This window comes from Kogia breviceps, chromosome 4 (genome assembly GCF_026419965.1).
Source record: "Kogia breviceps isolate mKogBre1 chromosome 4, mKogBre1 haplotype 1, whole genome shotgun sequence".
Taxonomy (NCBI): domain Eukaryota; kingdom Metazoa; phylum Chordata; class Mammalia; order Artiodactyla; family Physeteridae; genus Kogia; species Kogia breviceps.
In genome coordinates this window covers 148,331,946-148,358,992 of record NC_081313.1, presented here as the reverse complement: position 1 = coordinate 148,358,992, position 27,047 = coordinate 148,331,946, and the positions used below count along the sequence as shown (strand labels likewise).

At 41.4% G+C, this 27,047-nt stretch overlaps 1 long non-coding RNA gene and 2 pseudogenes across 10 annotated transcripts in view; 2 read left to right on the top strand and 1 right to left on the bottom strand.

Moving 5' to 3' along the window:
* The window catches only part of LOC136794138 (centrosomal protein of 78 kDa-like), a 113,133-nt pseudogene extending 103,453 nt beyond the window's left edge, over positions 1-9,680 (top strand).
* A 4,789-nt stretch (positions 9,681-14,469) lies between these two features.
* The window catches only part of LOC131755517 (uncharacterized), a 77,461-nt gene continuing 64,883 nt past the window's right edge, over positions 14,470-27,047 (top strand). For 3 of the 10 annotated variants that reach the window (XR_010840367.1, XR_010840363.1, XR_010840369.1), the window contains exons 1-3: positions 14,524-14,716; positions 17,180-17,306; positions 20,723-20,846. This is a non-coding gene — a long non-coding RNA (uncharacterized lncRNA). Of the gene's footprint in view, positions 14,717-16,125; positions 16,203-17,179; positions 17,307-20,722; positions 20,847-27,047 lie in introns of all 10 variants that reach the window. The other 7 variants (XR_010840368.1, XR_010840371.1, XR_010840366.1 and 4 more) reach the window with 6 other exon arrangements.
* Positions 26,044-26,712, bottom strand: LOC131755478 (RING finger protein 11-like; annotated as a pseudogene).

Here is a 27,047-nt window from a genome sequence, read left to right as displayed (position 1 = left end):
ATGTGGTCAGCTCTGGGGTGCTTTGCTAGCTGAAAGACACTTTTATTGTGAACAGAATAGAGGTTGTTTAAGAGGGATGAGTGGCAAAATCTTTTAAGTACTTGTTTGTGTTAAAAACAGTGCTAGGCTATCTCATACTCTATAAAAGTGAAGGCTCACCATTTTACATATGTGAAAAGCGAAGTTAAAAGCGTTTTAGTAACTTACTAAAAGGCACGCAACGACTAAATTCAAGCAAGAATTCAATCCCAAATCTGTCACACTGAAGGTTGAGCTAATATTGACATTAATAAAAATAGCTCTAAATTAAAAGTTCAGAGGTATTTTTTAATTTCGCACTCTTTCACTAACCCTCTTTGGAGATAAATCATTTCATTTATATGGGCCTTAGTTTTCACAACTATAATAGTTGGAAGTGTGACTAGGTGACCTCTATGTAGTCTTCCAATTCTAAAATGTTCCCTTAATTTGGATTCCTAGAATAATTGCCCTTGCAATACATGCATGCTGCCACCAAGTAGCAGTAGAGAGTACTAGTTCCTTTTTTAACCCTAGTGGGGAGTGCATTTTGACCTCAGACTTATCTGTGAATAGTACAACCTGTTAATAGAACTATAAAATAACAAAATAATATGGTAGTATTCCCTGTAAAGCAGAAGCTTTACACGGTGTCTATGAATCGTATCAGAATCACCTGTAGGTTTTTAAACATAGAGGAAATCCAGATCCCACTGAATGAGGATTTTCAGAGATGGGACTTGGGTTTCTGGAATTCGGGGCTCCCATCATTTGTATATTTTATTTTATTTTATTTTTTGCCTATGTACAACATTTGTCACATCCTCTTTTTTTAAATTGATTTGTGTGTGTGTCACATCCTCTTGAATCTTTAGCTATTTCTGTTTGTTTTAAAAGTTTCAAATATTCCATAATCTTCACCTACTTTTCATAAGGCGTTATCTGTTATGTTTATTCACTCTTGTGCTTCTCCTAGTTAAAACTTCTTTTTTTGGGGGGGCCCTGCCTCATGTCTTGCAGGGTCTTAGTTCCCTGACCGGGGATTGAACCCCAGGCCCCCAGCAGTGAAAGCGCCAAGTCCTAACCACTGGACCACCATGGAATTCCCAAGACTTCTTTTTTTTGTGTGTGTGTGTGGTACGCGGGCCTCTCACTGTTGTGGCCTCTCCCGTTGAGGAGCACAGGCTCTGAATGCACAGGCTCAGCGGCCATGGCTCATGGGCCCAGCTGCTCCATGGCATGTGGGATATTCCCGGACCGGGGCACGAACCCGTGTCCCCTGCATCGGCAGGCGGATTCTCAACCACTGCGCCACCAGGGAAGCCCAAGACTTCTTTTTTAAATGACTTTTTTCCCCACTCTAATTCATTCCTGGGATCAGTTTCATGTGGGAACATTAAACCAACCTTGCATTACTAGAAGAAAGCCACTTTGATTGTGATATATTACTGTTTTACATACCATGGATACAGTTTGTGCTTTTGTTTACAAATTTTGCATGCATGTTCAAAAGAGAAACTGGCCTATGATTCTCTTCTTGTAATATTTTTACTTTTGATCTGAAGCTTATGTTGGCCTTATAAAAATTTTGAGCAATATATTATTTTCTGTTTCCTGGAAGGGTTTTACCTAAGATTACTAATATTTCTTCCCTAAATATTTGGAAGAATTTACTTGGAAAGCCATTTATCCCTGGAAATCATTTTCTGTAAAGGTACTTAATTATACAAACAACTTTTGGAGTAGATATAGAAGTTTTTAGATATTTCTTTTCTTGGTTTAGTCTTGTTAGGTTGCCTGTTTTAAGAATTTGTAATTTTGGATGAATTTTCAAATTTATAAATATAAAAGTATAATTTTAACAGCTTTATTGGGATGTAATTTACATACCATAATTTAACCCTTTAATGAATACAATTCAGTGGTTCTTAGTGTAAGCACTAAAAGACGTGTGTAACCATCACAACAATCCAACTTTAGATTTCTGTCCCCCCACAAAGAAACCCATTACACATTAACAATGTGTTTTCATTCTCTCAACCCTCTCAGCTCTAGGCAACCACTAATCTCCTTTCTGTCTCTACAGATTTGCTTGTATGGGCATTTCATATAAATGGGACCATACAATATGTGATCTTTTGAGAATGGCTGCTTTTCTTTACATAATGCTTTCATGGTTCATCCATGTTGTAACATGGATCAATATTTCATTCCTTTTATAGCTGAATGCTATTCCATTGTACGGATATTCCACATTTTGTTTATTCATTTTTCAGATTGACATTTGAATTTTTTCCACCTTTTTTTTTAGAAATATGCTTCTACGAACATTCACGTACAAGCTTTTGTGCAGACATAAGTTTTTATTTCTCTTAGGTATATATTTAGTAGTGGAACTGCTGGGTCATAGGGTAACTCTATGTTTAACACCTGTAAGAACTGTCGAGCTGTTTTGTAAAATGGCCGCACATTAGGTCAAATGGCTCAGACTGTATTTTCTATCCAAAGGTATCCAAAGCTACTTTAGATGCAAAATGTTTCAAGTTGACCTTTGCTGCTGCCCAAATCGTAGCCACTGTGGGCAGTCTGCAAGATGGCATCTTAGGTTTCTGAGGAAGAAATTTGAATACACAAAGGGGGAAATAAGTGTACAATTGCATAATGTAGATTTCATATTTAATTTTAAGGGAAAAGCAATAATTACTTGGCTTTGGGTTTTAAATGGAAATAGCCACTCATTGGGAAATAATTACTCTAATTTCCATTTATTTGACTTTAAATCATTCTGTGATGAAAGCAGTTATGAAAAATGGTCTCCAAATTGGAAGGAGTGCCAAGTCAGAGGTATATAACATGTTTTAATTCTCTCAGAAGAATTTCTCTTTAATGGCTTGTGTTTTTCTTTCCTTCTTAAAAGAAAATTATCAAGGTACTTTCTGCCATCTTAAAACTAAGTTTTTATTCAAATGAAATGGCTTTTCTGTTTCTGAAAATGGTGTGTGATGCTTTAATGTAGGCTTCCCAGAAATGCAGATTGAAGACCTTTTATTAACTTAAAATATCCTTATTTTGAATGAAGATCAAACCCTCTCAATTACCTGTAACTAAAATGGGATATTTATCATTTCTCTCTCAGTACCAGTGGATAACTTCTCCATCGGTGAAGGAACCATCCAAAGCTGCTAGACACAAAAGGAACCATAATTTTGGAAAGTGGTCGCAAAGGAAAACCTACTATTAGAATTGGTAACTCTTTCTTTTCCTTAATGCTACTAGAACTTATACCCCTTATATTTTCCATTGTGCTCAAATTAAAACAGCCTTAATGGTTATTCCTTAACGGTTAACTGTCAATATTATTTGTGGTTCGTATGGAACGCACCTAGGAGGCTCCTGACACATAGTGTTTAATATGCATTAGATATTAATTTTACTATGATAAAGCTCTTGAAGTGACAAAATCCATATCCAGATATGCGGTCACCTTTTCTCCCTTTCACGTGGGGTGCAGGCCTTGTGAAAGAGAGGGAAGCATGTGATGTGTCTAGTGACAACCCCAAAATAAAATAAAGCAGGCAGAGCCCTTGGCGCTTTACAGATATGAATAGCTTTTCTTGTCATCAGAGTCCTGTGAACAGACAGTGTTTTACAGCAGCGCAGACAGATTAGGGTCAGGTACAGCGGGGAAGTGGATCAGGCAGGATAAGAACATGCGGAGAGTTGGCGGGGGCTGGTTCCAGAGGAAGCAACAAAAATCACACATGATAATGATTGTTTTTTTTCCAAATGCAGGAATCAGTGGATAAACTAGAAATGATCATGTTCAGAATTGTGATGAGTTGTGTCTAAATATGTAAAAGTCAGTTACTATCCCGTAAGCCAGAACTAACAATAGAAAACAAGGAAAGATCCCATTCGTAATAGTCACAAAAATTAGTAAATATCTAGAAGTCAGTACAGTGTTCACCTGAAAAAGTCAGTGCAAAAGGGTAGATGAAATATTTTAAACATACATGTTAACATTAATAAAATATAATGTTAACATATGATCCATCAACATATAAAGCCACTGGCACTGGCAGAGGGAAAGACAGATCGGTGGAAAAGTCCAGAAACTGGTCCCTGTTTACTTGAGAATTGTATTTTAACTTAGACAATTTTAAAGTCTAACTTGACTTTTTGTTTAATTGACTGATTGAAGCATTGCTAATTCATTTAAACAGAAATTAGATATTGGCATCACAGCATACACAAATTCTAGTCAGTCGAAAAGATGCAAATGCAGCTAAATGCAAGAAGCAAATACACAATACAGGTGAGAATTTCTGTGTAAGTGTAGGGAGTACAGAAGCCTTCCTAAGTAAGCCATAAAACTCGGAAGCCATAAACTCAAAGGTATTTAATTACATGAAAATGTAAAACTTTTCTACAGTTCAAGACATAAACAAAACAAAATGACAGACACAAAAGTTTGGTAGTGTATTAACATATAATGGTGACTGTTGATACAGAGAAGAACCCACCAATAAATGCAAAAGGATAACCAAATTTTATAAAGGCAGTGGGTGGTTTCTAACTGTATGAGCAAACCACTCAGAAGAAACACAGCTGGCTACTAGACAGATGAAGAGGGGCCAACTTCTTTAGGAAATGCAGGTTAAAACCATGGGATTTTCTTCCCTCTGATGGGCAGAAATTCTAAAGACTGATAACATCTGGTGTAGACGAGGGACCAAACACACGTTGCATATGTTAAGTATAACAAATGTGTTCAAATTTGGAGTGAGGCTTGCAGCATCCATCAAAGTTCAAAACTCTCTTGCTCTTTGACCAAAGACTTTTACTTCTAGGCACCTGCCCTCTGCCAGTACTCTGCCTTGCACAGAGCGTGCATCAAACAGGCACCCGCAAGTCCGATGAGGGAGACTTACGTAATGGGGAAACTCTAGCGACAACCTGGATGTCCTTCGGGGGGGGTCTGATGAAGGAAATGAGGATCCATCCGTGGTAGGGAGGAACGTGTGTGTGGAGCTCGGGGAAGGCCTGTGAGCAGACTGGGAAGATGCCCTGATACGTCATCAGGTCCAAAGAGAAAAGAGCAGGTGTAGAAAAGGACATGTCTATTATTCCACTTAGAAACCCACAGTGTTTGTATTTGTAAATACTATATATGTATATGTGTACATATTGAAACACACATATATGCATGTGTACACATTTGTGTATCTGAACCTGAAAGTGCACAAAAGACTGTTAATGGCAACCACCTCTATGGAAGGGAATAGATCTTTGTATTTTTAGTCTAGTTTTCCTAATCGTGGGCAAATTTAGAGTTAAATTTTTATGTAAAAAATTCGGCAGTCAGGAGAGGCCTAGTGACTCTTTTGTGGGCTTCTCTCACCTCAGGATGCACTCTTCGCGCCCTTTCTTGTTTCTGGTTTGTCTTTTGCAGCAGACACCACTGAAAGGAGCGTCTTGTCATCCCTTGCCAACCGCCTGCGGTTTTCTTGCGCCCTCTAAACCCTCACCACCTTTGTGAGCTGCTGTTTCCTGCTGAGGTGGTGCCTTTCCCCTCACACACACCCCTCTGGTACCTTGGGAAGTCCCGGGGTTTCTCAGTGGGCATTCTAGAATACTCATCCCAGAGATGCAGTGGGTTTTTCAGCCACATGCATTTCGGGAAAACTGTGTTCCTATATGAATTATCCTCTTGGGAGTTCACGATTCACCAGAGCACTTGAGATGCTCTAGGAAGTTGAGTCAAGAAACCCTTGTAGCCCTGTTAATTCAGGATTTCCTAAATTTCTATGACTGACTGTGGTACTGCTTTTTCGGTCACAACCATCCTCATCAGCTTCCATCATAGACTCCCTGGGGAGCGCTGCTCAGACTCTGTACTGGAAGCTTTACAGTCCCAGGATTACCCGCTGCTTCCACGCCCACCCGGCCCCGTGCTGGCGCTCTGTCAGCCTGGCACCTTCTCCCTGCCCCCAACTCATTCAGGCCACAGGCCCTGCCCCCGCTCTGGGATTTGGTGATAACGCCTGGGAGCGGTGGCCCAGCACAGCCCACGGCAGTGCTCCGTGTGGCTCACAGGGTTTAATACACACAATTGGAGCCCTTAGTGGAATATGGGAAGATGACTTAACTGCAGGTGTCTTATTTCATAATCCCCGTGTCTCTGAAAGTGGGAAAAACACACTGGGAGGGCCATATGTTTTAAGTAAAAGGGAGACTCTGTTTCTCTGTGGGAGTAAAGAACGGGCCCTCACAGTTACCAGGTAACATAGGGAGTTTGTGCTGAGTCTGTCGTGTTGGGCCTGTTATACTCATTTCTATGACCCTTGGGTCCCTATTGACATTTGCATTTACTGCCCATGCTTGAAACTCCCCAGCGTCCCTGTCTTGGTCACGAGCCCTGATTCTGTGGACCTAGAAGTTCTTTGTGGGAGCTTTCTAGCAGGCCTCTCCCCCAGGTTCCCCACCTCCAGCCCCTATGTCGGTCATAGTGCTTTTTCGAAAACACAGAGCTCCTTGTTGTGCAGAACTGCATGCTCCTCGTTGATCCGATCGACCCAGTTCCCAGGAGAGCGTGTCTGCAGGGCCCTCTGTGGTCTGCAGTCCTGCCCCCAGCCAGGCACCCTGCACCCCAGGTGCTGCAGAGAACTTGCTGGGGTGCCCCGTGCCTTGGCAGAGACAGCTCTCTGCCAGATGCCCTTCCTTCGTCTCCCCCTGTCCTGCCCCTCCCACCTCCCTTCCTCTGAAACCTTCAGCCTTCTGTGTGGCAGAGTTACTTGCTCAGCTCTGTGCTTCCACAGCGCTTGTCGTGTGGCATTTGATTTCCCTCCACAGCCGTTTTGCCAGGTTGTGAGCAGCTGATTCCCCTTCATCGTTTTCTTCCCTCAGCCCCACACCAGGGACGCTCTCGGGCACCGTGCAAATTTAATCTTCAATTTCTAGTTGTTATGACATTGTTGCTGTCATGGTACCACCTACGTTCACAGTAGGATGGGTAAATGTGGGGGGGACGACTGTAAATACAGATTCTTTGTAAATGCAGGTTCCTAATTCTTCCCCCTTGTAATATGTTTTCCCCTTAAATCACGTGTCGTTTTAGCTGCTCCAGCTCCATCATTGGACTGTCACCTGGGGAGCCTGAGGCAGCAGAATATCAAAGAGGGTAGACACTACATTTTTAATGTAAATGTCAACCAGGATACCTCCTAGCTGTGCAAAGGGGGGCCCAGAATTCAGGCTCACAGCCTATTAGCAGATAGTTGGTTTCCCTGCTTGTGTCTCTTCTGTCTGTCTACGTGCACTTGACTCCTATTAACTTTCACAGGAATTATGTGTTTGCCCTGAGGGGCGAGCATAACTTTGAATGGGGGTTTCCTCACACTGCTTTTCTGTCTTGTTTACTTTTAATGAATCCCACCCTGTAGAAGTGGAAGAATGACAGGATGTGTTTGAGAAAATGGAGAGAGTTATTACATATTTTCCCTGTAATCCAGAATAGCATGCCAGCTCTTCTTCTGTTTGTCTCCTTTGGTTGTCAGTGGAAGATAATTTTGGCTTGCTTACTTTCCAAATGAGAATCTGAAGTCCAATACAAACGTATCCGAGGAGAAACTTGACACATTCATTTTTGAGAGTCTGTATGAGGCCTGTGCAAGGTGCAGAGAATAAAGAGACAGGTTTATTGACTTCAGTAGATATGTACATAGCATTGAATGTGTTCCAGACACTGTTCTAAATTCTATCAGTTATCTACTTTTGCATCACAGAACACTTGAAGACAGTGACTGAAAACCACAGCCATTTCTTGTGCTCAGGATTGTTTTCAGTCAGCAGGTGGGGCTGGGCTTAGTGGGGTGGTTTCTGCTGCTGGTCTCATCTGAGATCACTTATTCAACCAAAGTCATCTGGTGATCCACCTAGAGTCTAAATGCCCCCCACCCCCCGTCATCTGTCTGGCAGCTGGTGCTGGCTGTGGGCTGGGCCTGTTATTTCCAGCAGGCTAGCTCGGGCTTGCTTACATGGCAGTGATATTTTCAGAGGGCAGGTAGAGGAGCTGCATGCCCATTGAGGCCTCAGCTTGGAAGTTGCACAGCATCACTCCTGTTGCAGTCTCTTGGTCAAGGCGAGTCCGCAAGGCCAGCCCAGATTCAAAAGGTGTGGAGCACTAGGCCCCACCTCTTGCTGGGAGGGCTGCAGAGAATTTGTGGCCATTTAGTCCTCACATCAAGAGAGGCACAACAGAGAGATTGAGTCACCTGTTCAAGGTCACACAGCTCGGGACAATACAGTGTTTTAAGTGCTTTGACAGCTGCTGCTCATTATTTTTAAATCTTACAGCCACTATTCGGACCAACTTATTGTTTTTCTCTGCAGCCTTATAGAGAAAGGGTCATTCACATTGCTGTGTGACGGCCGTGGGTTGGAAGCTTCATATATGTTGTAGCACTGAATTGTCATAACTAGTATGAAATGGAGATATTATTATTATTCCCGATATTCAGATGAGGAAACTGAGGCTCTTGGAAATTAAGTATGAGTCGAATAAGAGAATGTTAGTTAGCTCACTGTTCCAGATGCAAGAGTGGTCTCCCTATGTAAATTATAAATGTCCTGGCACAGACCTTTTCTTTAATCTCTTGTTTGCATCTGGAAAATGGTTTTTAAAACTTTTCTGTTGCTTTGTTAATGGCAGTTGCACATTACAGAAAAAAATCTGGAACAAAAAACATGTTTTCCAGATGTCCAGTGGCGCCCCAGAATAGAAGCAAGATGAATATTCCATTCCGCATTGGCAACACCAAAGGACATGATTCTTTAGAAAAAAGATTTCTCGACAAAGCTCTTGAACTCAATATGATCTCCCTGAAAGGGCATAGGTGGTGAGTACACGTCCCATCCAGAAGCTTGTCAGAGAATTGGTTTAGTTTTCAGACGCTGAAGGAAACACATGTAGGAGGCTGCCCATCCTGGAGTAGCAGGTACTGTAACTCGTTGCGAAAGACCATTTGTTACGGGGGTTCTCCTGCTGCTGCTTACAGACCCCTTAGCACGGTTCCACGGCTGAGAGCATGGGGGGGCACACCTTCTAGGAGCTTTGGTCAGAATTACCTTTGAAAATCTCTGCTCTGACAGCACAAAGGGTGCCATCCCATGTCTGGTGCAGCTGGCAGAAGCCGGTTCAGTGTAAGAACAGACACTGTTGCTCCCCTGAACATCAGAGAGAGTAGTTAATTCTGTAAGCTCCATGGAAGATGTATGTTCTCACGCATGAGAATAGCTGCCCACTCCCTGCCCCCTGCACGGCAGGCTCATCGAAGGCTTGAGCTAACCTAGGTTACCTGTGAGCATTAGGAAGGAATTTTCTAATGACTGAGATGTGTGATGCTCCTGGCCACCTGCGTTGGCTTTCAGGTGGGAGGTTGGACACGGTGGTGTCAGGTGCTGCGACCCTCGCAGGAGCTGTTGACGGGAAGGAGGGTCGTCGTGATGCTCAACCCGGTGCTCCTGCTCTTAACGGCTGCATCGGTGGTTCTTCTGGGTCCGTGGGAGGCATTCGGGCCTCTCTGCATAACGCTGTCACCATCGAAGATGTCCAGAAGCTGGCAGCCTTTGTGAAGCATTTTTTGGAGATGCACCAGCTATGAGCACATGCTAACCAATATACACTCTGCCCTTGAACAGTGTACAAAATTGAAAGTCACTTGGGCATGGCTAAAAAACCTAAACACACACAGTATTTTTCTCGAATGAACATGCTTATGATAGATTTTCTTCGTTTTTCAGAGAACAGCAAAACATCCACAGCTATGCCAAGCTGTTGAAACTTAACCTTAATTATGACTTGAACTGGAAGCTTTTCAAAAATCTTCTCTTGGGGCTTCCCTGGTGGCGCATCGGTTGGGAGTCCACCTGCCGATGCAGGGGACACGGGTTCGTGCCCCGGTCCGGGGATCCCATATGCCGCGGAGCGGCTAGGCCTGCGGGCCATGGCCGCTGAGCCTGCACGTCGGGGCCTGTGCTCCGCAGTGGGAGAGGCCACAACAGTGAGAGGACCATGTTTTGCAAAAAAAAAAAAAAAAAAATCTTTTCTTGCTTTTCTACCAAATTCTAGCTGCTGTTGTCTTTGCTTCTACATTTTCTGCCTAGATCTCATATTCAGAGCCACCTGTGGGTTTAATTATATGCCCATTGCAGGTTATTGTGGGGCCCTCTAGGTGCTGAATTCTGATCCTTTGCAAGATGACAGCAGTGGGGTCTTCTGGTTTCTTTCCTTATATGGTTATTCTCATAAAGTAATAAAAGTGACTTACTATATGTTTATATGGCAAGGTCTGTTTTTCATACCATGTAGTTTATATCTCTATGCATTTATATCTCTGTGCCTTTATATTTCTAATAATACGGTTCTTGTTGGTATATGTTGAGACTTTGAGAATTTGTCAGGATCCTTGACCTTGTGCATTATAGTATTACGTTCTCAACAGCTGTGTGCCTCCCCTTCCCCCTCCCCTCTCGCGTTTTAAGCTGCTTCACCAGATTTGGAAGCTCCCTGATTCGCCTTTACTTTCCTTTCAGTGGGTAGAAGAACGGTTGGTTGGTTGGTTGGTTGGTTGGTTCTTCATTTTTCAGCTATGCTGTTAAACGAAAAATTTCTGTTAAACTCCCTTACTGTTTGTTCACGTGACTGTTCTCTTTCTGGTGTTTGACCAGTGATGCTGTGAGTTCGGGAAGATCTTTGCTGAAGAGTCTTTTCCCCTATTGTTCATCCATTGTCAGTGTTTTATGTTGACCATGTGAGGGACATTAAAGTCCTAAAACATCTAAACCTTTTTGAATGAATTTCTTTCCATGTTTTTTAGACAGATTGTTCTCTTATGAAATTTATGTTGGGAAAACGTGAGTCTAAAAATAGCGTCTGTGAAGGGTAGTTTGTTCAGAAAGGTGTAAGACTTGAATCCTGTACATCCATGGTTTTAATGATTCAGCATACTGGTAGCTTTCCGTTGGCTTTTGGAATGGACATTGTCTACAAACCACCTTACAACACAGCTCACGGTATGAAGTTGTATGAACTTTGTCCCACTTAGGCTGGAAACATGCCGCTAGGACAGTTTGGAGCTGTCTTCGTGTTTCATTGTATTGTGTAATGAGGACTATACTGATCTTTCGTCCCAGGTCTGCACCAATTGGTTGGGTTAGTTGGGTTTCCTGCTTAGGGCTCAACCTTGCCAGTCTTGGTTCTCTCATCTCTAAAAAGGAGGATTGAAATAACTCCCTGACTTATCTCGGGGATGTTTGAAAGCTGAAAACAAGGGCTCAGTGCAGGATGTGACTGTTTAAAGACAGTAAATGTTTCAACAGCAAAAGCCGGACAGTCCATGGACGCCATCCAAGTGTTCACATATAATAGTGCTCAGAGTCTATTTTGCCTCCTTCCTCATCCATTCATCTGATGGTCACAAGTCCCTGTGGTTTGTACCGGCCCCAAGTCTCTTGAATCTCCGCTTATTTCCATTCCCGTTGCCACAGCCAGCTCTGTCAGTGCTCCGCGGATCATGTCAGCAGCCTCCTCTGCCCCTCCCTGCCCCGAGCAGCACAGCCCGTTGGACGGTCACTTCCCCTTCGTGCTTCTCCTTGGTGCGTAAAAAAGCCCAGACTTCTGAGCCTAACAGTCACAGCTTTGTGGTGTCTGGTCTGGCTTCTTCTTTCTTGTGTTTCTGGTTCTTGGAATGTGGCGTGCATATATGCCCATGCTACGTCGGGTAAGCCTGGAGTTCCTGCCCCGACTCAGCAAGACTGACGTTCCTTCAAGACACCTGCCAACCTCCTGCCCTTGTTTGTGTCTCCTGCATTGGAAGGATGCTCTTTTCCTTTGTTCTTATAAGCGTGACCCGTTTATCTCATCACAGCCCCTTCATTCTGTGTTTTCCTGTGCCGAGGGTGTCTGCTTACGTGCCTTCCCCATCAGAGCAAGGACTAAGCCCTGTTTCTCCACCTCCATCACCTGGCACCCTGCCTTGCCCTTAGAAGGTGCTCAACTACTGTCTGTTTAATGAATGGAAAGGCAGGGCTTCCTGCACTTCACAAACAGCCTGCAGTAAAGGCAGAGGTACAATCTCACATACGTGGATGTTTTCATTTTTCAAAAGCTTACTATGTAATTTCATTCTTTACTAAAATTTAAAATCTTGGAGGCCTCCTAGACTCTTCTTTACATATGTGCGAAAGTGTTTGGAAAACGGTGAGCCACTGCATTCACACCAGGACAAAGGAGAGTCACTGTTGTCTGGAGCACGGATCGCTGGAAGGTACTCATGGAGCGAAAACCTTGACCTTTGTATGTCTCAAGTGAGTGAACGGATGCCAGTCTGCTGACCACGTGGAGAGAGGGGAAGGGGAGATAAGGATGCAGGCCCCAGGTCAACAGGCTGCGGGAGCCACAACTGGCCAGTCTTTAAGAGGAAAAGCAAAGTGGACAGACAGGTGTCTTTCCGGCCTTGGGAGATCTGTGTCAGCCTTGGTGGCCTCTCGTTCCTTTAGAGCCTCCGGAGTGTCCTCCTCCTTCTCCCAAACTGTTTTTGACTAGTTTTGTCTTTCACAATGTGACAGCACATAATCATGTTCCTACCACCGAAGTGAGAAAAAACAGATTTGTTCCCACGTTGCTTATGTTTACCTCCACACACCGCTTCATCCCTAGCACTGTGGCTCTGTTCTTTGCCTGCACAAGAAACAAAATTGTTCTGTTCCATGCTAGTCTATGTTTACCTAAACATCTAATGCTGTCTCGTCACAACTTAGCAGATGCTGGAAGGTTTGGCAAGCCCTTAGGTGAACTATGTGATGTAACAAATAATTAGTCGCTTTTTTCCCCTTTAGATCTTAAGGAGCCACTGAGACCCCGTAAAATGGACAAGATCCATTGATAGATGTCCAGCTCTGCCTAAGTCCCTTGCAGGTCTGGCCTTGTATCATTCTGGGATTAATGTTTGTTGTATCATGTTGTTTGGAAGGAAAATAAAATGAGGAAGAATTTTCTCACATTTGATCCGAATGAACAGAACTAAAAAGTGAAATGCTACTGCGTCTGCAAAGAAATCAATCACTTTAATTACAAAGAAGATTCCCTGCCTCTGTTAGAAATTGCGCTCTTGGTAATTTAGAATCAGAATCCATGACAGTTTGTGATGAATTGGCTCCTTTGGGGCTAAAGGAGGTAAGAAGTTCTAATTACCCCTGGATTATTCCAGAGTGGAAAAAAAAAAGTAAAAAGTAAAACTAACAAAAAGCATTTCTTATTATAAATAACAATGGAATTTAGTATGCTATTATACCTTCAGACCTACTGTAGGACATGCTGTTCTGTGCTGTTCCACTTGAGGCAGGATTCACAGTTTTTCTAACGGGTACAGATCACTATGCCTGATACTGTGAGCAAATGTTATACTTGAGCTCCACTCTTACCTTTCTCAGGCTATTTTTGGTATTGTGTAAAATGTAAATACATACTGTCAACCTCCAGCATGATACCAGGCACATATTAGAAACCCAATAAATGTTTCACTGTGAATGGAGTATAAGTTGATAGAATATTTTCGAAGGTTGATTAGGCAGATTAGATTGATTGAAAAATCTTTCAATATTTTTTTCTTTTTTCTTTCTTTCTTTATTTATTTGCGGTACACGGGCCTCTCACTGTTGTGGCCTCTCCCGTCGCGGAGCACAGGCCCTGGACGCGCAGGCTCAGCAGCCATGGCTCACGGGCCCAGCCGATCCACGGCATGTGGGATGTTCCCGGACCGGGGCACGAACCCATGTCCCCTGCATCGGCAGGCGGACTCTCAACCACTGTGCCACCAGGGAAGCCCCTGAAATCTTTCAATATTTTAAGTTTGCATCTCTTTCATTCCAGAAATTCTATGTCTACACATTTATATATAGCTATATACATTTCTAAAGAGGTTCACATTGCAGCCTATCTGTAACAGAGGAAAAAACCAAAAGAACCCCGAAGTGAAAACAACTAAAAGTCCATCAGTATTGCACTGGCCATGTAAATTATGTAATGTGACGCAGCTATTAAACAGAAGAGAATGGATGTACGCACAAATTGGGAAAATCACTATCCAAGACAGATTGTAGACTAGGTATAGTATGCTGCTCTTCTATAAAATACAGGCTATCCATTACGTAGAAATACTTACATACAAGATGCAACAAGTGTGAACGTAAGCACCTGGGAAATATCTGAAAGAACCACACAAGAAACTGGGAGAGTGGGACAACTTTCCATGTCCCTTATCATGGGAATTCTGAAGGATATACACACGAACTAATGGACCTCTGCTGCCATCGTCCGGCTAAGTGTGGAATTGCAGGCGTCCGTGTCCTCTTTACTAATCAAGCGTCTGAGTCGGCCGGCGTGATGATGTCATCTCTACGGGCGGTGGCGCATGCGCAGTAGAAGGAGGTGCGCGAGGTAAGTTGGCTTGTACCTAGGCGCCTGTGGTTCGGGTCCTTGTGCTGGCACTGGGGGCGCCGCCTTGACGACTTAGGCACTCTTGGTGTTGGGTGGGCGGCATGTTGAGCCAGTGGCATCATGCCCGAGGGCGCTGGGGTCAGGGTCGCGGCTTTTCCGGACGTTCGTCGGCCAAGAGGAAGGAAAGCACATCCCGGAAAGGTAATAGACCTTGGCCCCTGGGCGTTGCGGGTGGAGCTCAGAGCCCCTGGGCGTGGGCTTTGTCTCTTGTGCTGTCTGTCTCCTGTCACTGTTGCCCCCGCGCGCTGCCCCGTCCGCGCTGTGCTAGAGGGTATTGGTCGTCTCGCGGCTCACTTCACAGTAGCTGAAAGCGACGGTGTGTGATGTTCTGATTTCCCCCCATCGTTTTAAAAGGGAGGCTCTGGCCATTGCTCCTCGGGTAACATGCAGAGGGACTGCTTTTGAAGATGGGGCTGTCAGTGTTGCAGACACTCCTTAATTACCAAAATAGAATCCCCTTCAATTCCTCAAGCTGTGTTGTTTTGGCACAGAAAATGTGAGTAAGAGGAACTGGAAGTAAGTTTGAGTGAAAAAACGCACCGGTACCGCCGAATTTTCCATCGAAACAGTTGATCTGTGTTGTCTCTAGGAATTATAAAGGGCGTACTGTTGCTTCCTAACCGGTGTCATTTGAGAGATCTACCTCTGTACGTGCAAAAGATTAATTTTGAGACTTTGCTCATGTGTGCAGTAAACCCTTTAATTCCCGAAGACTTTCCTTTCCTCCATGTCATACCCCATAAAGCCCGCTTCAGTTTATCTCCTGAATTTCTTTTGAATCTGTCAACTCTTCCTCAACATCCTAATACTGAACTTGCCTGTTGCAATTAGGTCTTAACTAGCGTCCATATTTCTTGTTTCCTTCCAGTCCATTCTTCACACAAGAAACCTTAACAGCAAGTTGGAGCATTGCTCATAACCATCGCTCCAAAACATTGTTTTGAGAATAGAAAACCAACTGTTGGCCTTCAAGTCTCTGCGTGGTCTAGAATCCTCTCTGCTTCTGTAGCCGCATCTTGTGCCACTTTTGCCCTCACTTTCTATGCTTCAGACACACTGAATTAACCTTAGTTCTAACTCATCTTACAGAAGTCAGTTCAGACATTAGTTTTCACTGTGATTCCTAGCATTAAGGAATTTTGTTATCAGGTTTTGTATGAGGACTAAAAATAAACTGGGAAGTGGAAGAATTGAGTTTAAACTATTTCAGTCAACACGCATGCATTCATGATACCTTAGAAGTCAACACCGGGCTAGGTTTTATCAGGGATACAGAAGTTGTGGGCGTCTCTGGTTTTAGATATCCCTTATTTGTTGAGACCTTTGCATTGTTTAGTTGCCTTTTATCTGTTTTCAAGATGGGAAAACAGGAACAAGGGAAGTATAGGTTATTAGTAGGTGGGGTTGAATAAGTGGAGCAGCAAAATGCAAAGCAGAAAGAGGAGAGAGACCTAGTATAGAGGGATATGATTTCCATTTTCAAGGAGCGTTTATCCTATGCAGGGAGACAGCCTAAGATAAAATTTGCCTAACAAAAACTATATTATTAGGTGGAAAGACTGTCTCCCAGTGGGACAGTGGATGCCCTGGGACTCGTTGCATTGCTTTCAAAGTTCCTGTAAAAAAGGTAAGCGAAAGTTAATACCATATGCTTCCAGAAATCTGAATTTACCATATAGAGCCCTGGCTCTCAACTCTGTCGTAGTCCATTTTCCCTTTTTATAGCAAATACTTTTTAATACCTCCTTTAGTATCCAGAAATGGAATTCATAGATAAATACAGCCTACTTTTGTATTTAGTGTTAAAAAAAAACCCAATGGAATGCCCTAACTATAAATAAAGAACAAAATACTTTTTAAGAAAGTAATATGTATCTCAGTATGTAAATGTTTGGGGATGACTATACTAGAAATAAAGAAATAGTCAGTTACTTGTACCATGAATGCAATAAACTATGGACTTTGATTGATAATGACGTGTCTGTGTTGGTTCACGAATTCTAACAAATGAAGCACACTGGTATGGCACGTCGATAACGGGGAAGGTTGTGTGGGGTGAAGGAGAGAGGGTATAAGTGGGAACTGTGTACTTTTTACTCAGTTTTCTGTGAATCTGAAACTGCTCTAAAAGTAGTCTACTAATTTAAAAAGAAAAGTGTGTTGCTGGCACTTGAATAACCAAACAGATCAATGGAACAGAGTACATAAATAAGGCAAATACATAAAAAAATATTTAGCAGTGAAAGCCATCCTTCATATAGGTAGATATTCAGGAAGTATTTATGTGTCTATTTACAGGCACTCTGCTTGGAGCTGGCGATACAGTGGTAGGCAAAATTGATGGGGTCCCTGCCTTCTGGGAGTTTACAGTCTGGTTTGGAGACTAACATGAAATAAACAAACATAGAAATAAATGTCTAGAAGTGGGCTTATTTTTTTGTGTCTAATCTCTCTAGGGGAAAGGATTGAAATACCGCTTGTAAATTCCAGAGGAGGAAACTTTACTTTGAATCTCATATGTTAGCATCACAGGGTTTGAATAAATGGATAATATAATAAAGGATTTTAAACACATGTTCGTTCTTACTTTATTCTTTCTGACAGAGTTTTGAAAGGAATCTTGCTCCAGAATAATGTTTTTCCCCCTTGGATCTTTTTTTTACAAACTCCAAGAATAGAGTGAAGAACTTGGGCTGACTTAACATATACTCGCTGCTATTACAAGCCAGAGGTAAATGGAACCCTTAATTGAAAATGACCTTCTTTCTGATACTGTAATAATTCATAGTATTTCAGTGCTTATCATCTTATGGTAAGGTGAATCCTGGCCTTCTTTCATGGGTTCAAAAAGGGAAGCTAGTGTTTTCCTTAAATACACATTTCTAATTCCTGTTTCAAAATGAGATGAAAGGTATGAATTGAACTATAGTATTTGGCAGTAGGCTCTAGATATGCTTAAGAAATTCTATAAGCTTCCATGTTCTATATTTTGAAAATGAAGTGAACTTTTAGTAAGAATAGTAGTAGCCTGAAAGGAAAGAATGGTATGTCCATTATGTCTTTAGCACTTACTTTCAGCAGTTACCTGAGTATGTTTAAGCATCACAGTGAAAGACAATTGTTGTCTAAGTTTTATGCTTTCTTTTCCTAATACCTTCTGATATAGTACAGAAACCCATATATTCTCTTGGCCCATGTAGGACATGCCAGTGCAAAGGAATTATCCTTCTTCTGTCCTGTTCCATGGCCTTGGGAGAGAGTAACACCTAATGTTTGTTAATATTTGTATAGCAGTTTGCCATTTAGAAAGTTGTTTCATATCCACTGACTTAGTTAATCTTCACAAGAATCCTTTGCTGTTGAAGTGGAAGTAGTACTGATATCTCCTACTGTGTGCTTACTCTGCACTAAGCTCAGAGGATAGACAACTACAGTTACTAATTTTGCAGACGATGAAACTGACTCTTGGAAAAGGAAGAATTGAAATTTCAAATCAGTTATTCCTCATTTTTATTATTTTTTTTATTTTTATATATATATATATTTTGTGGTAGGCGGGCCTCTCACTGTTGTGGCCTCTCCCGTTGCGGAGCACAGGCTCCAGACGCGCAGGCTTAGCAGCCATGGATCACGGGCCCAGCCGCTCCGCGGCATGTGGGATCCTCCCGGACCGGGGCAGGAACCCGCGTCCCCCGCATCGGCAGGCAGACTCTCAACCACTGCGCCACCAGGGAAGCCCCCTCTTTTTTTATTGTGGTAAAATATACGTAAATCCTATTTATTTTAACCATTTATAAATATGCAGTTCAGTGGCATTAAATACAGTCACAGTGTTGTGTAACCATCACCACTGTCTACAACCCAAACTTTTTCATCATCCTCAACAAAAACTCTGTAACCACCAAACAGTAACAACCCCATTTTCCCTCCCACCAGCCTTTAGTCACCTCTATTCCATTTTGTGTCTGTATGAATTTGCCTGTTCTAGGTACCTCGTGTAAGTTGAATGTACAATACTTGTCCTTCTATGTCTGGCTTATTTCACTAAACCTAGTGTTTTCAAGGTTAATCCATGTTATAGCATGGAACAAAACGCCATTCCTTTTTGGGCTTAATAAATCCCACTGTGTGTATAATGTAGTTTGTTATTCATTGGTTGATTGACACGGGTTGTTTCCACCTTGCAGCTATTGTGAATCATGCTGCTCTGATCATTGGTGTACAGCTATTTGTTCAAATCCCTGCTTTCAGTTCTGTTAGATATGCAGTGTAGGTAGTAGCAGAGTTGTTGGATCATATGGTAGCTGTACATTTAACCTTTGAGAAACTGCCAAACTTTTCTACCGTGTCGTCTTGTTTTTAAACAATTATCACAAATTTTAAACATATACGAAAGTACACAAAATACTGTGAATGTTCCTTGTATACCCATGAACTCATCCAGCTTTAATATTTACCAACTGATGGCTGTCACATTTTATCTATACCCCCACCTGTTTCACCCTATTCCATAGTATCTTGAAGCAGCTCCGAGACAACATGTAATTACATCTATACATATTTGGTATGTATATTTAAAATATAGGACTTGTATTCCTTAATATAATTTTTTAGTATTAAATACCCAGTGAGTGCTCAAATTGGCAGTTGTCTCCTAAATGTCACAAAAAATGTTTTTAAGAATTTTGAATTAGATCCAAATAAGGTCCACACTTTGCTGTTGATTTTTAGCTCTCTGAAGTCTTATTTAATCTATAGGTTCTCCCTCCATGTCTCTCACTTTTTTTTCTTCCTTGAATTTTATATTTAAAGAAACCAGGTAATTTGTCCCATCTAGATTTTGATAATTACACTTCATGTGTGGTTACCATATTCTTCAATCCTTTTATTTCCTGTAAATTTGTCGTTGATCAGAATGAAGCTTGCATGTTTTGTTTTGTCAAGACAGTTTCATAGGTGGTGATGTGTTCTTCCATGGAGACATATAATTGTCTCTTTCTGTGATATTAGCAGTCACAGATGATTTATACCTCCATCCATTAATTCAGTTGAGGCTTCAAAAACTGGTGAATTCTGTTGTTCTTTTTTCACTTATTAGCTGGGTATATTTCTATCAGGAGAAGATTCCGTTCATCAACTACTTGGTTGCCCAGTTGTAGAGGCATGATTCTCTTTTTTTTTCCCGGTACATGGGCCTCTCACTTGTGGTCCCTCCCATTGCGGAGCACAGGCTCCGGACACACAGGCTCAGCGGCCATGGCTCACGGGCCTAGCCACTCCGCGGCATGTGGGATCTCCCCGGACAGGGGCACGAACCCGTGTCCCCTGCATCGGCAGGCGGACTCTCAACCACTGCGCCACCAGGGAAGCCCTCTTCTTTTATTTAACAGTTTTCAAAATAATTGATTCACAAATATCCTCCAGTGGTGGTGACCAATTTTTTAAAATTTATTTATTCATATCACCGTAGGCTCCATTACAGTTATTATTCTGAATGAGGCCCTGTTTTTGGCTAGTTGGAGCTTCTCAGTGACTCCTGATTCCTTTTGATATGACATCAGTTGTTTCTAGACTTTTTCAGTGGTCAGAGCTGGGAGATATGTGTGTTTGTTTTTAATATAAAATATGTCATAGGTTCATACTGCTACTTTCCATTTAAATTCAGAACTACAGAATTTTCATTTATCCTTTTCTGTCTTCTATTGATAGTCTACTTTCTCCCATCCCGAGAATACCAATTCTCAACAATGCCTGAAATTTGCTCTATTTCCTAATTTGAATCCAAGGTCTTCTGACTCTATTTTACTATTCTACTTAAATCGCAGCCGCTTTGTGGCCCTTGAAATGTAAGATAGAACATAAATGTGGGTAGAACTGTTTATATCCTTTTGAGTTACATGTGCATTCATCATTCACATAGATTTGCTTTTCCTTTTGCATGCCTAGTAACTGTCCATTCTGCAGTTTTAATGAAAATCAGGTGATACTTACTGGTTAAAGCAGCTTTGGAAAAAATGTCTCTCATCAGAATGACTGACATACTAAGTTTAATGTACTCTCTTGGTTTATATTCTGCCTTCTCTGATTAATTATTTATTCTTTCATTACAAATGATGTAATACATATTTGCATGGTTTTGCCTTATAGGACTTACCAGAAACTAGTCCTTATTTAAGAATTTGTGCAATTGGGCATCAGGTGCCAAATGATGACACTATTTTTAAATTCCCATGTGCTGTTAATGGGTTTTTGAAAGAAAATAACGATAATGGTGAGTTGTTTCTGTTTTTTCTTCTTTACCTGAACTTTGGTATGCATTTTGAGTGGGGTTGGGGATTTTTAACATTTTTAATAGTTCTGGCATTAGGCCTGTTGTGTTTGGTAACATTAAGGTGGGAATGTCTGATGGTGCTAATAGAGTATGGTGTTTTTCCTGTTTATGGTGACAAACAATTTAATTTAGTTTGGAAAGTGATTTTTGTGAAAAATATGAACTGAACTAGCTTACTTATCTCTTTTTTTTTAAAAAAAAGAGATAAGTATATATCTTCCATTTGAGATAAGTATGTATTTTCCATTTGAATGGAAAATACATAAAAAAGATTAAAATGTTCTTTTGTCCTATTTATTGGTTGAGAGGTGGAAGAAAAGGTTAAGACTCTCAGGTTCTCAGCGTATATTAAAGAGAAAACAAAAAGCAAAGGTTCAGAGTGGGACAGATCCCTAGAAGCAAAACAAAAGAGAGTGGACCAGAAGAGTGGCTTCCTCATCATATGCGTTTAAGATATTTTTGCTGCTTTGTAACTTTGGGTGCAAGTGAGGGAGAACACTACCACCTCTTGTACGTATCTTCAGACAGGAAGAGCTTAAAAGGCTGGTGTTTTCTTGTTTCCGCTTTAAGATCTACTCTGTTGTTAGTGGGTCTTAATAGCGTCTGAATTGTAAGGACCCACTTGCCTTTTTCTAGCATCTAACTGTCAGAAGGAACATGGTGTTTGCCGTGTTTTGAGACTGAGGAATCTTTCGTGTTTGGAACACCAGTGACTCACATGAGAAAGTGTTCATTTTGTCCTCTTTCTAAATTTAGCCTGAGGAGTGAGCACTTTATTAAATAAATCTAACAGACAGTAAGTATTCCGTGTATTTATAAAATGATGGACATATATACATAAAACAGGGAGTAGGGGAGAAGGAATAGAGATGGAGGTGGGAAGATAGGAGATAGGAGGTGAGATAGAGAGGGAGAGACTGGAATTTCAAGATAAATTTTCATTCTATAACCTGGATGCTTAATGCAGGTACTAGCTCTTAAACATCTTAAGACCTATACACAGATCTTCCCTGTACTTTAGCTTTAAAACTTGAGAGGCTTGTCCTTGCCCGTGATAAGCAGGGTGTCTACAAAGGAGGCAAATTATCTGATTTGTGTAAACTGTAGTCACAGATATGTTACCCCTTAAGATGTTAGGGTGCAGCTGCTGGCCCTCTCACTTCCTCCAGGCTCGTTTGTGTGTGTTCTGTCTGTTCCGCGTGGGCTAGAAGATCCTTACGAGTGCCTGAGAACACGTTTGTAAACCTTGATTGTGCACATGTTATACCAAGTGTAGTCCATTGCATATGCTGACTCATGTGTGGGTGTTCTGCATGCAGTGGGCTAACTTCACCATGCTCTCAGCCACTGCAGTCTCAGGACCTTAGTTATGATCCGTTGGTGGTTTCCTCTGCTCTAAGCCCTTCCCACAAATGCCAGGCTCACTGATAAAGAGGAGACTCTACTATCCACTCCCTAGAATTGGTAGAGACTCCGAAAATAAATTGTTTTAGTAAACACCGAGAGGCTTATAGGTTTGTTGTTAGGGCACGGGAATACAGAGGTGACTAGAAGTCTTTGTTCAGTAGCAACTTACAGTTATCTAGGAAGGTAAACATGTAGTGACTATAAAGTAGGTTAATTATAATAAAAGATTCAACTGCAGCAGGAATATAGAGGAAAAATCGAGAAGGCCTGACCAAGGAGACATCATTTGAACTGGGCTTGGGGGAAGAGGATTTTGCCTGAATGAGGAAAGGACAGCCCAGGTATTGGGAAAAGGTACTAAAGGCACAGGGCTTGAACTTGTGCTCGGGAGGGGCAGCCTCTGGTGTGACTAGAGTGTAGTGTGAAAGGGCAAAGAATTCATACATTCATTTTCAGCAAATATTTGTATAACACCTTCTAAGTTGAATGCACTGTTCTAGGAAGTAGGAAAAGAACAAAGTTCTTGCCCTTACGTACTTTACGTTCTAGTGGGGGAGAGAGATAAATAAATAAGTAAATATATGGAGTGTCAAGTGGTGCTAAATTCATTGGAAAATAACAACACATGATGAAGAGGTGAGGGCATGTGGTAGGTGATCAGGGACACCTGTTTTATAGACAGACTTATTGGTGTCCACTGTACCCATGGTTTAAACAGGACTGGCTACCTCATCTGCAGGTGAGTTGCCAACCCCAAGAAGCAGACCATGGGGCTTCCCTGGTGGCGCAGTGGTTGAGAATCCGCCTGCCGATGCAGGGGACACGGGTTCGTGCCCTGGTCCGGGAAGATCCCACATGCCGCGGAGCAACTAAGCCCGTGAGCCATGGCTGCTAGGCCTGCGCATCCGGAGCCTGTGCTCCGCAATGGGAGAGGCCACAACAGTGAGAGGCCCGCATACCGCAAAAAAAAAAAAAAAAAAAAAAAAAAAAGAAGCAGACCATGTTTAGATTGTTCTGTTTACAATAGTAATGTAAGCTAATGTAAGCTGAATGCAAAAACTGCAGTCAGAGAAATGTATGAAGTGGAAGGCAATTTTGCCTCCTACTCAGAGGCTGCCACGAGTAATAATTTAGCACATATGTTTTCAGATGTAAAAATGCAGATGTAAGCATATATGATGGTCCCTTGGTATCTGCAGGGGGATTGGTTTTAGGACTCCCCATGGATGCCAAAATCCTCAGATGCTCATTTTACCGTATGTAAAATGGTGTAGTATAATTGGCCTTCCATATCTGCAGGATATGGAACCGTTGGATATACAGAACTGACTGTACATGTGATTGAATGGTATAGTATTCAGACATTTTGGTTTATAATTTAATATATGGTGGACAGCTTCCTAGGAAAATATTTGGAGATGTCATTCTTATTTATTAATTATTATTTTTCCCTCCAGATTTGCTTTATGTAGTTGGATATAAATTAATGAACAAAAATTTCAGCAAGATACATGTAACAATTTAATAGAACCAGATATTCTAATTCTTTCAGTTTTTCTCAAACTCATCATGGGGTCGTAAGAAACTTAACCAACATGCATACTATTACAATTAAATGTCAAATCTGTAACTGCTTATGACATACTAAATTCTTGTATAATGAACTTATGAAGAATCCTTCAAGAGACTTGTGTTTTGTATGTAGAAGTGTGTTAAGAGTAAAATATTCAACTCAATATAAAATAATAAGAAACACTTCTGATTTTTTAGGTTGAGATTCCTTCTCCGTGTACTAATGAATGATTTTTTTAGCTGTAGTATCACTGAGCTGAACAAATATGTCACCTTCGAGTACATAAGGAAAAATACACACATGCTAAATGGGTAAAACATTACAACTCCATCTTTCCTAGACCATCTCTACTTCTAACACTTCAGAAGCTTAGAGATTCAGAGTGTTCTTACCTTAATTGCAAGAAAAATATAAAGGAGAAATTCCTTCTTTTTTGAGATCACAACTGTGAAGTCGTGATTATACAAATTCTGCATTTGTGTGCAAAAGGTGAAACACATTTATCTTAATTCTCCCTGCTTAGAATTGTCAGTCAACTAGCAGGACTTTCCTTCCAAGAAACAGAGACTGAGATGTGTTTTATAGGACTTCAGTAAGCTCAGCACTACAATAAGAAGACATGCAGTATCCTTTTGCTGTGGTTCAAGACAACAGGGAAGGAGGTCACAGGAAAGAATAAGTCAAAATTGTTACAACTGAGAAACTTTTCTCAGTTTAACCATGGTGCCTCTTTCATTTTTACATAAGCATGGTGGCATAATTCAAGCTCAATAAATCAGAATTCTTAATGTGGAAAATTTACCTTGACTTTTAATTATCACCATATTAACAACCAAAATGATTAGATGAAACACATAAGAAAGGGTAATGTTAAACCCCAATTTACTAGAGGTGGTTTCTCGACACATTAACTCATCTTTTTCATGAGAAGAGGGACAATGAATCTCGGTTTGCTTACAAGCTAGGAGATCACTTTGAATTCTGCCTTTCTTAACTGCCAGTGGATATCGCACTTGTAACAGGTTATAAATAAACTGGTTTTCAAGCACAGAGCCAGCCCCAACAGTAAGAGTACACTATTTAAGAAGACCTAAGGAAATGAATTCCATTTCCAATGGAAAAAAAGAATCATATGGTCTTGGACAAACAATTCTGAATGGTTTACTTAACAGTTCCTTAGTAGTTCTTCCTTGCTCATAGAACTTTATGATTTTTTGAGGAGTGAAGCATTCAGCTTTAGTGGATAAATCCTTGTTAGGCTGAGACAATCATTATCCTATCCCTCTTTGCCATGAATTGTCTTATGAATGGTCATATCAATCTGTTTTGGCAAATGAGTAATTAGGGGAAGGCTGTTATTGTGCTTATGAGAATGATATTTTTCTCTGAAAAAAGATAAATAATATGCATTAGGTAAATGAGCATTCAGGCTCTTTTTCTGCTCACTCCTTGTTTTCTGAGAATATGATTCTTGGTTTTACAGCAGCCATCTTGTGACCCTGAGATGATTATGTGCCAATAATGGCAAATGGTAGATTAGAAAGAACCAGCAAAGACAGAAAACAGCAACCTCAATAGTAACAACAATCACAGCCAAAGAACAATGGGACCTTAACTTGTGGAGTTCCTATAAAGTAAAAAATAAATGCTCTATATTTATTCTAAAAATAAAGAACTATGCAAACAAGCTTAAAACTAGTTTTTTTGTGCCAGTGTTGTAAACTGTAGCTTTAAATAAAACCTTGACCCAAATGCCAGTAACTTCAGAAAAGAATTTGGGTAGGGGGAAGAAGAAAGTTATCTCACTTAGGAAAAACAACCACTATCTTTATCCTAATCTTCGACACAGAAGTGAAACATATGTAGCTGCTGTAACACTTTACATAATTCCTATGTACTGGAGCAATAAGAAGATCTAAATACAATTATATTTTTAAACACTGGGTGAAGGCTTTACATAGAAATAGCATCCTACTTTCCCCCCTAAATTTCTAAAAGATCACATACTTTTCCCCAACATCTGCAACCGTTCAGGAATTTTTAGGAAACTTTCATGCATGATCTTAATTCCCAATCCGTGGCTCCTTGGGCTCAACGACAAAAGACCAAAACCACCACAAATGATGGTTCACTTGAAGTCAGGTGAGAGACACTGGCTCAGTTAGTCTCGTAGGACAGAAGCAGTGCTGCATCAACTGTCTCCATGCAGGAGGGGCACGTGAAGGGTCTCATCAGCCAGTCACCTGTACAGCCCAGGTGATCTGCATACACAGCAGTAATCAAATTGGGTTTGCATAAACAAAGTCCATCATACAGATCCAACACTCCCAGATCTTTTTTAAAAATATTTGTTTTATTTAATTAATTAATTTATTGGTTTGCACCGTGTCTTACTTGCAGCCGGTGGGCTCCTTAGTTGTGGCATGCAAACTCTTAGTTGCGGCATGCGTGTGGGATCTAGTTCCCTGACCAGGGAATGAACCCGGGCCCCCTGCTTGGGAGTGTGGAGTCTTTACCCACTGCACCACCAGGGAAGTCCCCCGGATCCTTTCTTCTGATCCATTTCTTCCAGGGTCATAAACTCCTTCAGGCTGATGCTGTTTGAGGCCTATTCTTTGAGCTATCCTAATTTGTTCCTCTCATCTGAGTGGCTGGGCATGTCTGGCTAGGTGTTGGATGATAGACCCAAACTGGAACTTGATCCAGATATGGCAGTAGCGGCTCCTGATCCAGCTCCGTCCCCTTGCCAAAGCTAGCCCAGTCAGACTGAGACTTGTGAGGCATGGAGATGTGATCCGAAGTGGGGGAATTAAGGCAGTTCCCCATCTTCCGGGGCTTGAGTGTGTGATCTGTTGTGTGCTGTTTTGACAGTCTTCCAACCTCATTCTTTTTTAAAAATAATTAATTAACTAATTAATTTTATTTATTTATTTTTGAATTTTTAAAACTTATTTATTTTTTATACAGCAGGTTCTTATTAGTTATCTATTTTGTACATATTAGTGTATATATGTCAATCCCAATCTCCCATTTCATCTCACCACCACCGACCCCCGCCCTGCCCCACTTTCCCCCCTTGGTGTCCATACGTTTGTTCTCTACATCTGAGTCTCTTTTCTGCCTTGCAAACCGGTTCACCTGTACCATTTTTCTAGATTCCA